Genomic DNA, 15,902 nt, shown 5'->3' on the forward strand with positions numbered 1-15,902 from the left:
GAATTAGTGAATCTCTTGACAGGAGCTTTGTTTTCTAGAGCAATAGCTCTTGACATATCAAGGGCTTTTGATAGCGTATGGCATAAAGATCTACTTCACAAGATCGCCAGCTATGGAATAGCTAGAAATTTACTCTCAATTATTAAATCCTTTCTCTCTGATAGGTTTATAAGAGTAGTCATAGATGGGCAGAAATCAGAACTATTAATATATATATTAGTATTAACGCTGGCATCCCTCACTGTTTCATCCTGGACCCAACTCTCTTCCTGATCTTTATCAATGATCTCCCAAATCACATTCTTAGATTATTCGTAGACATTTATGCAAACGACACCACAAGCTATAGCAACACTTCAAAAGCCAGCAACAACTAAGATCTTTGATTATCTCTCTGCTGATCTTGATAACATAATCCCTCTGACCCCCATCACAGCCCAATTGAAATGAATGGTTCTCATCTTGGGGAAGCACCATGTCTTGACAAGTTTCTGGCACTGACCTTCACTCCTGATCTGAAATGGAACACGTACATCAAATCTGTTAAGATTGTTGGAAAAATGCTTGAATCATTCTACCACTCCAGTAAGTAGCTCACTGTCGGTGCAATCCATTATCTGTATAAGAGCCAGGTACGCCCTAAAATGGAGTATTCTTGCCATATCTGAGCAGGAGTTGCTTGGCACGCCCTCTCTAACCTTAATAGAGTTCAAAACCATCTTTGAAACCTAATAGGTGATACTGTTTTCTCTTCCCTACAACTTCTTTCCCACAGAAGACATGTTGCGAGGCTGTCTCTGCTCTATTGCTATTTTCATGGTCTCTACTCTATTGCTATTTTCATGGCAAGTGCTTGGCTGAATTCCAATCTATGGTCCCCCCCCCCCTTGCCAAACTTTTACCAAAAACACTCAACCAGCAACAACTACTATATATGATGTCCCCAACTCTCTATCTGTGCCTAAATTTAAACGCAAATTCCATGAATAAAGCTTCTTTCCCAGAACTGCCCTTCTGTGGAACTGTTCCACTGTCCTGCTTCCCCGTTGAATATAACATGGTAGCCTTCAAATCCAATGTAAAAAAGTTATTGTTGAGCCGTACCCATAAATAATTAAATTCTACCAAATATACACCATTAACCCTTATCCTCGAGTGGCCTTCGGGCTTTGATAAGCGGTGATTCTCAAGTAAAAAAAAAAAAAAAAAATCTTGTCAGTTGCACCGAATGACTTATCAAACCACACATTCTGAATGTGTAATATTATAAATAATGAAATATTTATCTTATTTTTAACTTCCTAATGAGAATTCCAAAGTAATTTGTAGTAATTTCCTCAATACAAGATTATCCAACATCATAACGAAGATAAAACCTTATAGTATCACATCTCTATAATAACCTGAACGTCTTTTTCTCTCTCAGACCATCGCCAAGTAATGTTCGGAAATCATTCACCCGAAATGTTTTGTACTCTTAAGACAGGACGATGCCTCACAACTTGGTACTCAGCTGAGAGTGGTTGAGAGCAAATCATTTTCCGCCTTTCAGTGACTCTGTGGGCAAACGGCAGCCATTTCCGATTTCTGTTAAAAGTTAGCATATTGAGTAGTCAGCACAGTTTTGAGGGAGTTTTTGGAGATTGGAGCAGGTTAGAGTCGGTCGGGTTTTTATGTTTTGTTTATGTAAAATTGTGTAAGGACATCATTCTTATTGATCTAAGAAAAAAAAATGATTGAAGCCTGCTAATGTAAGAGTTGTTGATAGTCTTTTATGTGAGTTGAAAAAACAATTCCTCCAAATTTTTTTTTTTTTTCTTGGGGTAGGAAAGAAAGCAAAATGCAGATTGCCTGGTGATATAAGAAGTGATTCAAAAGTCCACTTGGTAGTTGTTATATGTCCATCTATAGAAGGTGAGTGAAAAATCCTCTCAGTTGGTTGTTCGATTTTCTATTTTAATTTTTTTTTTTTTTACCTTAATAGAGAGGTGAAGTGTGGCTTTCTTAAATAGCAGTCCGTGTCACTAAAAATGATATGACCTGCTAACATCACAGGTGAAGTCATAAGGTTACGGACTCGCAGTACTGACTATTACAAAGGATTTTATTTTCTGTTTCAATTCTCAAAGAAATTGATGGAGGATTCATAAAACTGGTCCTAAAGTGATTGGATTTCCTTTTCCACAAAATCAACAATTATTTTATGCTAAGACGTATGCAATAAAGGATTTTATTTATTAATTTTTTAGTGAAATTTTATTTAATTACTAATTTACAAACTCACACAGATAAAGTGCTTTATTATTCTTTTTATTTTCTTTTAAAGTTGAGTTCTTATTCTTGTGATGAGTCAGGGCGGAAAATATTCAAAAATTGACATAATACTTATGTTTCTGCACTATGAAACAAACTCTGCTCAACTCCCTACATAGTACCCCTGCAACTTAGGTCTCTGATAGTAGTCCCCTGCATCAAAATCGCAATGTATCAATGTTTGGGGTGAAAATGTAATTTAAAAAAAAAAAAGTGGGGGCTTTAAAAAATTTAGCATTTTAACAAGCTGAAAGAAATAAACAGTAAGATGGACAACATCTTAGAATATAGACTTTTTGTCATTTATTTATATAATCTCACTGCCATTTGAAAATCCTAAAAATAATGGTATTAATTCTAAACAAATTTATACTTTTATTCCTTTCGACCCACAAATTCTTACCTATATAATTAACAGACTGGAGCCTATTGGATGATTCAAACATTTTGTTATGACTGATTCTTAAGAGAGGAGCTCATTCTGGAAATTAACCAAAAATTCATTTAAAACTATCTTTAATTTTTCCTGCATTGTCATCTTATTTTCAAATATAACAAGATTTTTAATATTTCTGACATAATCCGAATTCTCCTTCATCTCCATTGTCTTTTGCACAAATTGACTATTATTTCTGAACCTGACATTTCACTGCACTTTTTGTGCACCCAATGCTTCCTTACACATATCAGAAAAAATTTAGTGACTCTACTTTCTTGTCATAAACTGAGCAGGACAACTTTCTTTTGCGGGTGACTCTTGCTTTACTTTCAACAACATTCCTCCAAGTTTTAACCTTCCATTATTTCACAGGCAAGTACGAAATTACTAGCATAAAGCACCTCTTCTGGAAAGCCCATGTGAAAGTCATGGGATAATGCTTCAACGACAAAAGCCATATGTATTTATGACGTACTCTAACCTCAAAACTGTCACTAAATGTGCTGTTAATTCTAATACAACTTTAAGCATTTCTGTGAACAACTTTCACCAACCACTTGTTTGGTTCTAGGTTATACAAAGCTTGTCGGACATCTCTTAGCATTGATACTTTGCCTAGGCATAAAACCAAATTATGCTTATCTGACTCCATATTTCCTGCTCAATTATTCTCTCAAGCATTTTCAAAATATGATCCACCAATTTTAAACCACTTTAATTACTCAAAGAAATGAGCTACACACATGTATGGGCATGGCTCAGAGACTAAGGAGTGAGGGTAGAGAGTTGTATGTTTTAGTTTCGATTCTAGCTGATGGCACCCAAGTCAAATAATTTTAGTTTTGATCTCACTACTGTATATTAGGTACAATATAATAATTGATAGAGAATTGTCCCTATAATAGTAAATACAAAATCTGCATGAATTAAAATCTATTTAGGTGTATCTTAAGGCTGAGCGACCTGCTATTATATATATATATATATATATATATATATATATATATATATATATATAAAATAAAAATTACAATTAAATTTACCAAAATGATCCAAGATGGTAAAATTAAAGTATATTATAAATATTAAATAATTAATATTTATAAAGTTATCTCAACCAGATGTAAAAGCTCGATAAAACCAAATAGGAAATAGAGCTTATAATACGAGCAAACAGTTAATAAAACATGTTAAAAAACACTTTGAAATGAGTTAAAAACATATTTAATCTGAAAAGGAAACACTAGATAAGTGGATAGTCCTTAATCCACGGAGTTTCAAAGAAATACTTTCCTTCTCATCAGAGGGTAGGAATTAGCAAAATGCGGGATTTTGCATGCAAAAGTATTTGATGAAACAAGTAAGTCAAAGATCTTACTTGAAAACAAAAAAAGTGAAGCAGAGGGAATATGGTGAATAAAAAGGTGATTACACATGAATGGATAGTCTGGTGGAAGATAAATAATCCAGTGACGGTAATATCCAAAAGTATAACTTCAAGAAAGTTAATTGAAATTCCATTTGCACAAATTAACTTTCTTGAAGTTATACTTTTGGATTTTACCAACGCATTCACGTGTAATCACCTTTTTCTTCACCATATTCCATCTGCTTCACTTTTTTTGTTTTCAAGTAAGATCTTTGACTTACTTGTTGTTTCATCAAATACTTTTGCATGCAAAATCCGATCCCGCATTTTGCTAATTCCTACCCTCTGATGAGAAGGAAAGTATTTCTTTGAAACTCCGTGGATTAAGGACTATCCACTTATCTAGTGTTTCCTTTTCAGATTAAATGTTTTTAACTTATTTCAAAGTGTTTTTTAACATGTTTTATTAACTGTTTGCTCGTGTGTGTGTATATATATATATATATATATATATTGCATCAACTTGCAAAAATAAATAAAAAAAAAAAAGCATGAAATGATCAAAACTACAAAAGTAAAGATGTTTAGATTAATTCATGGAACAGAAAGTTATATGTAAATGTCTATCTCTACTGTTATACAAAAATCACTTTGTGTGTGTATGTGTCCCTTCCTCATGAGTTCCGAAACAGCTGAGGCTATCTTTTGCAAGTTTCACACAAAGCTAATTTATATATCTGGTAGTATTCTTAGATGTTTTGTATAGAAATTCATCCTATAAGAATAGAAAATCGAAAAAAATTAAATCTTAAAAATAGCTTTTCTTTCTTTTAGATAAAAAAAATATAAAAAAATAATTTTTACAGGGTAATATTTTACGTTACACCGGCCAAGATAACATTTCAGCAAATCATTTCTTAAAAAAAACCCATTTATTATAATCTGGAGAAATAGCTTAGCGGTAGAGCATTCAACTACAGACAGAATGATCTCCTGCTCAAACCCGGGTGTACCTCACCATTTTATTTTAATTTTTTCTTATTAGTGATTTCAATTTACGATAAAAGAGGTACCATTTAAAATCATTTCTTCGTTTGCATATTTTAAAACTAAAGATTAATCAGAAGTGACTTTTCCAGGGCATTCATTATCAAGCCAAAATATTAGCTGACGTGATATCGTAAATAAACAGACAGAATTTGATGAATGACATTATATCATCATTGTTTTAGTTTTTAGTTTTTGTGAATTAGTTCACCAGGCAGATTATTCTCTCGTAATACATAATACTCAAGAGAGTATTCTATAATATATATGCAATCAGCATAAATCAAACTATCATGTTTAAGCGTATTGTATGACCGGGCAATGCCAGATTGTCAGCTAGTATTTAGATAGAAAGAGAAAAGCTCCAATCATACTGCTTGGCAGTGGTGAAGTGGCTAGAAACTGAGTGTGTGTGTGTCTTGTTGGTTTCATAGAACCACTTTCATTATGGATGTTAGCAACCTTCATGTAGTTGTTCCTCCTGTGAGTACATGATTCCAGAAACTGGAGAAACCAATGCAAACCGAAACAGCTGGTCAAAAATTTGTTCCATGCTACTTCATACTAAAAGGAAAATAACTTATGGACATCAGAGGAAAGCACAACAATGAAAAAAGACTTGGATTTACATACAAACACATTCATTCAAGGACAAACCTAAAAGGAGGTTTATGGGAACATGAAATGGGCTACACATTATAATAAAGGAAAGAACAACACATATTACTATTAACGAAATAATACATTATCGTCCCAATATAGTTGATACCATGTTGTTGAGGTCACTGGGGTAAAATATCTGCGTGAACCATGTATAATTAAATATTACTTATGTTCTGGGAGTCTAGGCAACTGCTATTAGAAGAGGCACCTAATAAATACGGTATCAGGATTTGTGTAAACCATGCAAAAATAGACCACATCTGATGGCTTTGAAAGACCCGCCAGAACACGAGAACCTCATTCTGAATAAGTGGAATGATTCTTAACTTTTAGGCAGCATGTCATTCTTCTGATGTTGGCTAAAATAATTAAAGGGAGATAACTGATACTTTTAGGCAAACTATTAACCCTGACATTATTATTATTAACAGTAAATTATACAGGTAGATGAAGAAATCAAGTGTGGATTTTCCACAGTTCCAGTAGAAATAAATAATATTCTTTATTAATGCAATATCAGAAAGAAAAGCCATTTTTTTTTTTATTTAACTTTTAAAGTTTCTGCTGGTAGCTAACATTTCTTTTAAAAATTTAGTGATGATCAGTTTTGTTTTTTGACAGTTGCACAAAATATGGGTGGTGGTGTAATATTTAGAATTTAGTTAGCATTTTTATTAAATTGAAAATTATTTGGACTGAAAAATAATTTTTTTTTTTTTTTTTTTTTTTTTTTTTTTTTTAAGCTGAATTTACTCGATAATCCTTGCTATGTCGATTTGTGAATCAGTAATAATGGAAATATTTCGTCATGACTTTATTAATATGGTCAATGTTCTTAACGCATTTTATCTTGCACCATTATTCAACCAAGTTATATTGAAAAAAAAAAAAAAAAAATTTTTTTTTTTCTTTCACTGTTTTAGATTCAAATTGTCATAAGTATGTATTAAAAATGGTTTCATACAATAAGTTTGATTGTTATCGCAAATTCAACTAAATAAAAAGAAAAAATACAGAAAAATCTTTGAACCCCATGCCCCATCACTAAACAAAAATGTCATATTCCAAAAATCACTTTAAAAATAACTACTTGATCAATTTAAGTAAGTCAAATCTTATGAGGAAGTGAAGTGAGTCATTGTGGCTTGATCCGCCATGTTTAATTAAAAGACAACTGAATTCGAACTACCAAGATCTTAAAATAAACCTTATAATGCCTACAATATACTATGAATTGCTTAAACTCGTGAAACAATTATTTAAAAAAAACAAAAAAACTAGTTGATCAATGTATGTGGGGTTTTTTTTGTTTTTTTTTTTTGCAATATGGCATTTTCATTGTTACAGGTACGTACATCATAAATATTTTTCTGTATTTGTTTTTTTATTAGTTGGAATTCTGGGTTTGCACTAAAAGTTGTTTTGAGATAGTGGCAAGCGACATATTTTAAGATCTTTAAAGGAAAATTAAAAGAACATGAAATTGATAATAAAAGATCATTAAAAACAAACAGAAATAAAATTGTTTCATTTTTTTTTCTTTTTTATCACAAAATATTAAAAATAAGACAAAAAAAAAAACGTAAATCAAAATAGGATTAAAAAAAAATAAAATGATTAAGAGAAAAACGTTTGAAGATAATTTTGAAACTTTTATTGAGTTTGGCACGAGACCATGAGAAACGCCACAAAAACACGAGTCAGCAAGAGTTAGTTCCCCTTTGCAGTCACGAAAAGTCACTCAATTCAATATTTAAATTTACAACTACACATCGAAATAGATTATGCATCGTTTCTGTATATATGGATTTTATACAGAGAGATATAGACATCGATTAATCTCAGAAATGTAATATCATCTAGAACCACAAACCTTCGCCACTTACAACTTCATTCCTTTATCTCGCACCTGCTCTGAATGAAACTGAGAACATTTTTGTTTTATTGATTATCGTCTGCTGTCTTTTTTAACACAAGGATTCTGCTCGGGTGAGGAAATAAAATCTCACAGGGAAACAATTTGATTTGGAATTTTCTTTGACTTTCTTTCTGATTTTTTTTTCTCACCCCCCCCCCCATTTTAGTACACAATATACAACAAAGCTATTTTAAAAACTCGATTTAATGACATTTTTTTATAATTAGAAAGAAAAACATTTTTAGTTAAATTCTTTTTACCTGTAAGAATTCACTTCGCCACAGTTTCATTTTTTCCCTCCAAGTAAAGCTTTTTCGATTAATTCGTCCAGAGTTACTTCCCTTGATCTCATACTTTATCCGTAGCACATTCAAAATGAACTGATATTTGAAATCATCATCAGTATCCTTTTTAATTATTGATGTTATTTAAATTTAATCGAGAATCTTTGAGAAAAAAAGTGTCCAAAAGCTTGGACTATAAATAAAATGGCATAAGATTGGATTATATTATTATTATATTTAACAAAAATTCTTTAAAGTTTTATGCTATAAAAATAAACTCACATGATCAGAAATTCATAATAATGTTTATAAAATTAAAACAATTGCATGACAGTAAACAAATATTCAATAAAACAATAAAAAATAAATTGTCTAAACTTGAAAAACTAAGTTTTTATACAATTTTTTTTTCATAATCGGTACTGAGCAGCAGCACAACGCAAAACCTAACATACATGAGTGGGCGACAAATTAAATTTGTAAAAACTATGATTAAATACTCATTCAAATACTTGTAAATTACTTTTAGAAGGTTTATATGTAAATATCTCTTCTAATTAATATATATCTCTCATGACACTAGGATTGGCTAACTAAGGCAGCTTTAACAAGACTCCTAGCATTTTTTTTTTTTTAAAGTGTCTCAGAATACAGTCAAAATGTGTAGAAGTTAAACGCAATGGGGAGACAACTCTTACGAGAAAATGTTAGCAAAGAATTTTAAATTTTTACAATAATTGGAATGTTTTTCTGTTTATTAGATTGTACATAATAATCATAAACAAGGAAAAATTCACAGGAAACTCAAAAAGTCTTGGGGTGGGGATACAAAATAGTTATTTAAAAAAAAAAAAAAAAAAGAGACAAAAAAAATACATGTGTTAGGCAAGTGATTAATGTCAATATTACCTCGATATGTACTTTGTTATTTGTGTTTAGAGTCACTGGGATTGCAATGATGGTGGAAAAACAAAAAAACGTTGGTTGTTGTAGTAATAGTATCAAGAACATTGCCGCTTTGTAAAGATTAATCATTTAAGTTTTCTGCTGAAGCAACAAACGACAACGTACCGATGACACTCTCGCACATCGATGCTGAAAATGTAAATGTTTTAACAGTTATTGGCTCGGATTACAGAAAACCTGTGTTAAATCCGTTGCATTCACTTGCACACTACTATATATAGAAAAGGTAAGGACTTACAAAAGTTTGTCCACAAGGTTGATGTATTACTAAATAAAATAAACAATCATTATATCGATGCACAGAAATCCATCAATAAATTTTATAGTTACTGATTAAATCATTAATTTAAAATTAATTTGATGTTGCATAGTGTCGTATTAAACTTTGTATATAATAATGACAATAACATTTCTTTAATATTTTTCCAAGTATAAAAAAAAAATAATAGTGAAAAGAATGGTGCCTATGATGTACTCCTTCACCGAACTCCATGAAATCATTTTTAAACAGTGTTTAACTAATTTCTTTAAAAAAAAAAAAAAAAAAAAAAGTTTATTTCAAAAGATAGAAAAAAAAAATCAGGAGTATTCAATTGTGTATATATATATATTTAGTAATTAGTCAGTAATGCTTTTAGAATAAAGATTTAACAAAAACTTTATTTCATTAGTCATCCATCTGTATGTGTAATATAATGAAACCAACAGTAGTTGTTCATCAAAAAAGAGATGACAAAAAAGGAAAGTCTAGATGCTTTCTCCCTTTGATTCTGTCTGAGAGATGACACGGACATGTTTTCAAAGGATCTTTCCTATTTATGGAGGCATGCTGAAAGAAACTTATATTATGAGCAGAGAGAAACAAAAAAATAAAAAAACTGATTGCAAAAATGTCTTTATATACTTGCTGTGGCGTAATCACATTGACACACCAGTTTCCATCAGATCACCGAAGTTAAGCAATGTTGAACTTAGTCAGTAGCAAAATGGGTAATCATTCGGGAATTTCAGGTGGTGTATGTGCTCTCCACTTATCTAGGCCTCTCCTTACCACTAAATCCAAGCAGTGCTGAGTCAGGAGAGGTGTGGTTCGAGATTGCACAACCCTTACCTCACAATTTACACATGCAGCTATCCTTACAGATGTGCCTATTGTCTCTTTAGACTGGACAGAGGCATTGGTAACATGTATATATTACATAGTCTACTACTTTGCCACCAACATGCATTTTGCTATAAAGGGAGCGAGAGAAGCAGCTTAAACTCTTCTACTACAATCCACAGCAAATATCACAAACAGTGACATCATTTGTTTTAAGTTTCAAATATTTATCTACTATATTGGGAGGTGACGGCAGTTCAGTGATTAATGACACTGACAACGTAGGTGTCATATATTCAAATCCAGTTTGTTGCAGAAAAAAACAAAAACACTTTTACTTAGGATGTTGGCAATCTTCACGTGGTTCCCCATGTGATAAGCTGCTATGTTGTACACAAAGTTTTAGCAGTTAGAATTGAAATTTAGACCTAAAATTATATATTAATTCAGTATCAACATAGAAAGGTTCTGAAAAAAAAAAAGACATCTGGAAATTTTATATTAATAAAGACCTTTTGTTAATTAAAAAAAAATGCAATTAGAAATAAAATAATGTAACATCATTTCAGTATTTTTAAAAATTACGATTGACAAAAACAATATTTTTTCATCTTGAATAATATTGTTTTTGTCGTTTCAATGTTGATTGTGAAACACATGAATTTGAATGGTAAATCAATTACATTGCAAACAACTGATCACGGATTCGACTGTTACTCAACGAATGATAATTCTATTTTTCTGCAAAGCTTTCTAAGCTTATGCATACAATAGCTTCTTTTTTTTTAATATAATAATAACCTGGCAAATTCATTTTATTCTGCATCTCAGATTTCACACAATACATGATTGCTATTTTTATCTGTCACAGTTGGCAATCCCAATGGTGCTATTGTATTTAAACATTTCCAATAGGAATTGAATTTGGCATAGCTGATCCCATAATCTACAACTGTATCCATTATGCTAATCATGCACCCCATCATCACTTTTATGTTCACAGAACTTTCTCCATAAAAAAAGACTGGGTATGTTTTACCATAGACAACAAGCTGAAAAAGTATTAAAGAAACAAATATATAACAAATAAATATTGCAGTGATATATTTTTGATTTCTATCAGCATTTTTATTTATTTTCGACTTTTGAGAGATCAAGATTCAAAAGTGACAGCTTCATGTGAGTCATCTTGGTTGTAATATTAACTTAAGCGTTCAGCACTGCATGCGTTTCAAATTAAATGAACGTTTTTAAATAAATTAAAACACAAAAAATCTTATCCAGGTAGGTAGAAGAATAACTTATCTTGCCTTTGGTTTTACATATTCTTTCATTTATCACTTTTTTGATTTGTTGTCTAGAGTAAAACATGTCCAAAAGGCATTCTTAAGAGACGATTAATACCCCATTTAAGAGTATTTGTCTGGTCGATGGTCTATATAATGAAGCAAAGTTTGTGCAATCTCCAACTTGATTTTTCTGAACCACCTGTGTAGGACAACTGAGTTTAGGACAACTGGAAACAATACCAAAATAAGCAGGAGACTAGTGCTATTTTGGAATTTTCCTTCTCCTAAATTAGTTGCACCCTGAAGGCTAACTTCAGTCTAACCTTAATATTTAATCCATAGTTGAAGAGAGGATATATGGATTCATATTTTTATCAATATATTTTTAAAAATTACAATCGACAAAAGCAATATTTTTCACCTTGAAAAGTATTGTTTTTTGTCGATATTGATTTTTTTAATACATTGTGAAATATATGAATTCTAATAATAAATCAATTAAATTGCAAACTGATCACGGATTTGTCTGTTACTCAGCAAATGGTAATTCTATTTTTCTACAAAGCTTATCAATTAGATAATTATTATTTATTTATGTTTTTATTTCTATCTGCAGTTTCATGTATTTTCAACTTTTGAGAGATAATTGACTCAAAAGTGACAGCTTCGTGTGAGCCATTTTGGTTGTGGTGTTAACTTAAGCGTTCAGCACGGCAAGCGTTTCAAATTAAATGAACGCTTTTAAATAAATAAAAAAAATACATGATTTTAATTTTACAGAAAAGCAAGGGATTATTTAAAAAAAAAAAATATATAATACATGAAAGAAATCGAGAACTGGCGTGTGTGGAGTGGCTTAAAAGGTCAACCAAGTGGATACTTCTATAAAAATGTAGAAAGTCATCGAAGAACGTCTGTATCATTAATAGCATCGTCGCTTGCTGCTCTATCTCCATGGCACTAACCAAGGAATGTATACAACTCGGCAATTGACAAATTCTAATAAAGTTTTTTTTTTTTTTTTTTTTTTTTTCCAATTTCTTCCCCCACTTTTAAAGTCCAGTGTTTGTTTCTTTTCTTTTGTCTTGATTGGTGAGGTTCAGTATAACAACAAACAAACAAACAACACAAGTGACGACGTCATTGTCATTCATGAAGACAATGTCCAGTCAATGCGGCAGTGGTCATAGCAAATATCCATGTCTGCAAACGATCAAATGTCTTTTCGTCAAATATGATTTTCCATTTGCCCATCATTTTTAGGAAAGTTTCTTTTTTTTCTTTATTAGGAAAATAACTTGTGAAACTGTTCAAGGATATAATTTCTCTACATTTGTTTAGATAGGGTGGGTGGACAAGCCAAAAAGGTCACAAGACTACCATATCCACTCTCAATGTCTGTGGAAATTTGGGAGGCCATCTAGGATGAAATGATGTCCCTAACTAATACACACATTGTATATAAACAATAATAAATGTGATTTATCTTTACTGCAGTTTTATTGATCATCCAATCATCAGAAGTATGTTAATAAATTCTGGAACCGTTTTTCTAGACATTTAAATACAAATGTTTATAAAAAAAATATTCAGGAGTTTATTAATCCACTTTTGGTGATTGGATAATCCCTGAAACTTCAGTAAAGTCTTAAGATAAGCTCTTTTAATTATTTATTATTGTTATAAAGCTCTATCTGAAAGGATATTCAGCCCTTTCTGTGTACAGTTTTTGCATGGATGGAAATTATTTTTTAAAAAGTCGAACAAATTGTTTAGGCACATCATTTGTTTTTACTGAGTCATTTTTTGCCTATCAATAGGACGAATTGGAAACGAGCTTTTTATACTGACACTTTTTAAATAATTTTGTAATGTAAGTTATATATATATATATATATATATATTAAAGCAGGGAGAATAACAAGGGAGATAACTAAATGACAGATTTTTTTGGCATTTTTTGGTTAAGAATTTGTTTAAGTAGATTGTTTTTATTTTTGTTATATTTTGTTTTACTTTCTTTGCTTTTAATCAAAATAAGAAACGAATTCATCTAATTTTTTGTTCACATTGGTTTTGCAATATTATATTTTAAACGTTTCTTTAGATTTGACAGATATAGATCTTTCTCATTTAACGTTAAAAAAATATTATTTAGATTATTAAAGAAAGGAACAAAATGTCCCTAAAATTAATGGTCAAAATGTTGGAAATTTATTTTTTTTTTGTTTTGGGATTTTGCAGAATTAAAAGCAAACCATTTAATTCATTTTTAAATTAAATATTTGAAAGTTTTTGCTTTTGAAAAATTTTAACTTTCCAAATAAGCAGAATAATCAGGATAATACTAGCTTTTAGTTTTATCCTGCGTTTTCATTTGGGATTTGGGAGGACATGAAATATAACATTTTACATCCTTCCAAATAAAAGCGATTATTAGCCTGATGATTCTGCTCATTTGGAAAGTTGGGGTTTTTCAACAACAGAAAGTTACAAACTCTTTTTTCAAATAAAGATTTTGAAACAGTTTTTAATTGTGACTCAATGATATTTTGCTTAACATTAATTTTAGGAGAATCCTTTAAAGTTATGCAGCTCCACCATATTTTCAAATTTATAATATAACTTTAGCAATCATTTAAAAAAATAACCTGTTCGTCTAAGGGGCGTAATTCTACTTTTACCAAGAACACAAGTAAATGTAAATAAAATTGTAAAAATAAAAAATAAAACTATTCTGAACAACTTACCTTATTTAATGTAATACAAAAAGTAAATATAATAGATCATTTTTCCATTTTTTTTTCTTACATTTACTCGAATGTTTAGTAAAACTAGAGTTACGTCCCTTAGGTCTTTCTTCATGATTGCCCAAACTTTTATATTTAAATAATAATAATAATAATAATAATGCACCATCACGTTCAAATTCTAATATCAAACTATAAAGAACTGGTGCAGGAATTCAAAGCGATATAATTCTGTCAATACAATACCACATGTGAGATAATCCTGACGACAATAAAACGGGGGTTCATTTTTTAAGTCTAAAAAAAATAAATAATAAAATGTAAGTTAGGATAGAAATTATCTCCCTTGTATGATATTATAAACAGAATTATTTCCCTTTGCAATTTGTTTTTATCAGCCATAATGAAATTTCAACATGACCAGATGATTTTTTTTTCAGTATTTTACATGTTCAACTTGTTATAACTTACTGTTCTTTGTTTATATATATATATATATATATATATATATATATATATATATATATATATATATAATATTAGTTTTATGCAATAAACAGCTGTTTTAAAATGGTGGCGAGTAAAAAAAAAAATTAGGATTCCTCCAAAATTTTTGTCAAACAATTTTTCCATTTCAGTCATACAACACACACACACACACACACACACACGAGTTATACACTAATAACAAAAATAAAATAACGATTCACACTTGAATCAAAGGTTGGGCAAACGCCTGGGGAGGGGGCATGGAAGCTATTTGTTTTCTGTTATTCCTTAGAGAATTAACAAACTGAATGTCTTTGAACAGAATCGATCTTTGAGAGGGAGAAAGAACAATTTCTGCTTTTGTTTATTTTAAACGAGATTATGACGTGTCTTCGAATTTTAAGCGAATCAAATTATCTGAGGTGATTAAAAATCTGTCCAACTTGGAAAAAAGATATTTCAGAGAAAATAGTAAAGATGGTTTAATATCTTATTTCATTTTTTTAATTTTTTTTTTTTTTTTTTTACTTACATTTTTGTGTGCCTTTGAAATATAAGGACTTTTCACAGAGGGTGGGATCGGGTTAAAAAAAATAAAATGATTGAAAACATTTTTTGTTACCTTGGCAACAAAGATTGAGAGAAATGGATAAATTCCTTTTTTCTTTTTTTTTTTTTTAAATAAATATCAAGTAGAAATGAAAATAGTGAGATTCATGAAAGAAAGAAAGCAGAGAGAAAGGAATGGGTGGAAACAGAAAGAGGAGGAAAAATGAATTTAAGAGGAGAAATAAGATGGATAGGAAAAATGTGGCAAGATAATTCTGTTTAAATGTTGATACATAAGAGTTAAATATAATTTTTAATTGAATAAAAAAAAAATTAAATTCTTTAATATTTTCATTCAAAAATTTTTCAAAGAAATGCATAAAAAAAATTTTGAGAAAAAGTAAATAGAAAACTTTAATTAAACTTTATTTCCATTTTGAAAAGTTAAAAATAAAAGTAGATATTTAAGAATATATTTTAGTTTTAAGATTAAAAGAAAAACATTTTTGCTTAACTAATCTACCTGCATATAAACAGCAATGTTAAAATTTTATACCACAAAATAAGTTACCATACTAAAAAGATAATTTAAAGTTTTTCATATCTTGAAAATTTCGAATAAAATATCAAAGTTTTTTAATCTTACACTAAGGTGACCCCCCCCCCTCCTCAAATGCCACTCATGAAATTGTTACTAAAATTCACAACCCTTTCTCTATTCCAA

The sequence above is a fragment of the Euprymna scolopes genome, chromosome 19 (assembly GCF_053919585.1).
Source record: "Euprymna scolopes isolate OS-2025 chromosome 19, ASM5391958v1, whole genome shotgun sequence".
Taxonomy (NCBI): domain Eukaryota; kingdom Metazoa; phylum Mollusca; class Cephalopoda; order Sepiida; family Sepiolidae; genus Euprymna; species Euprymna scolopes.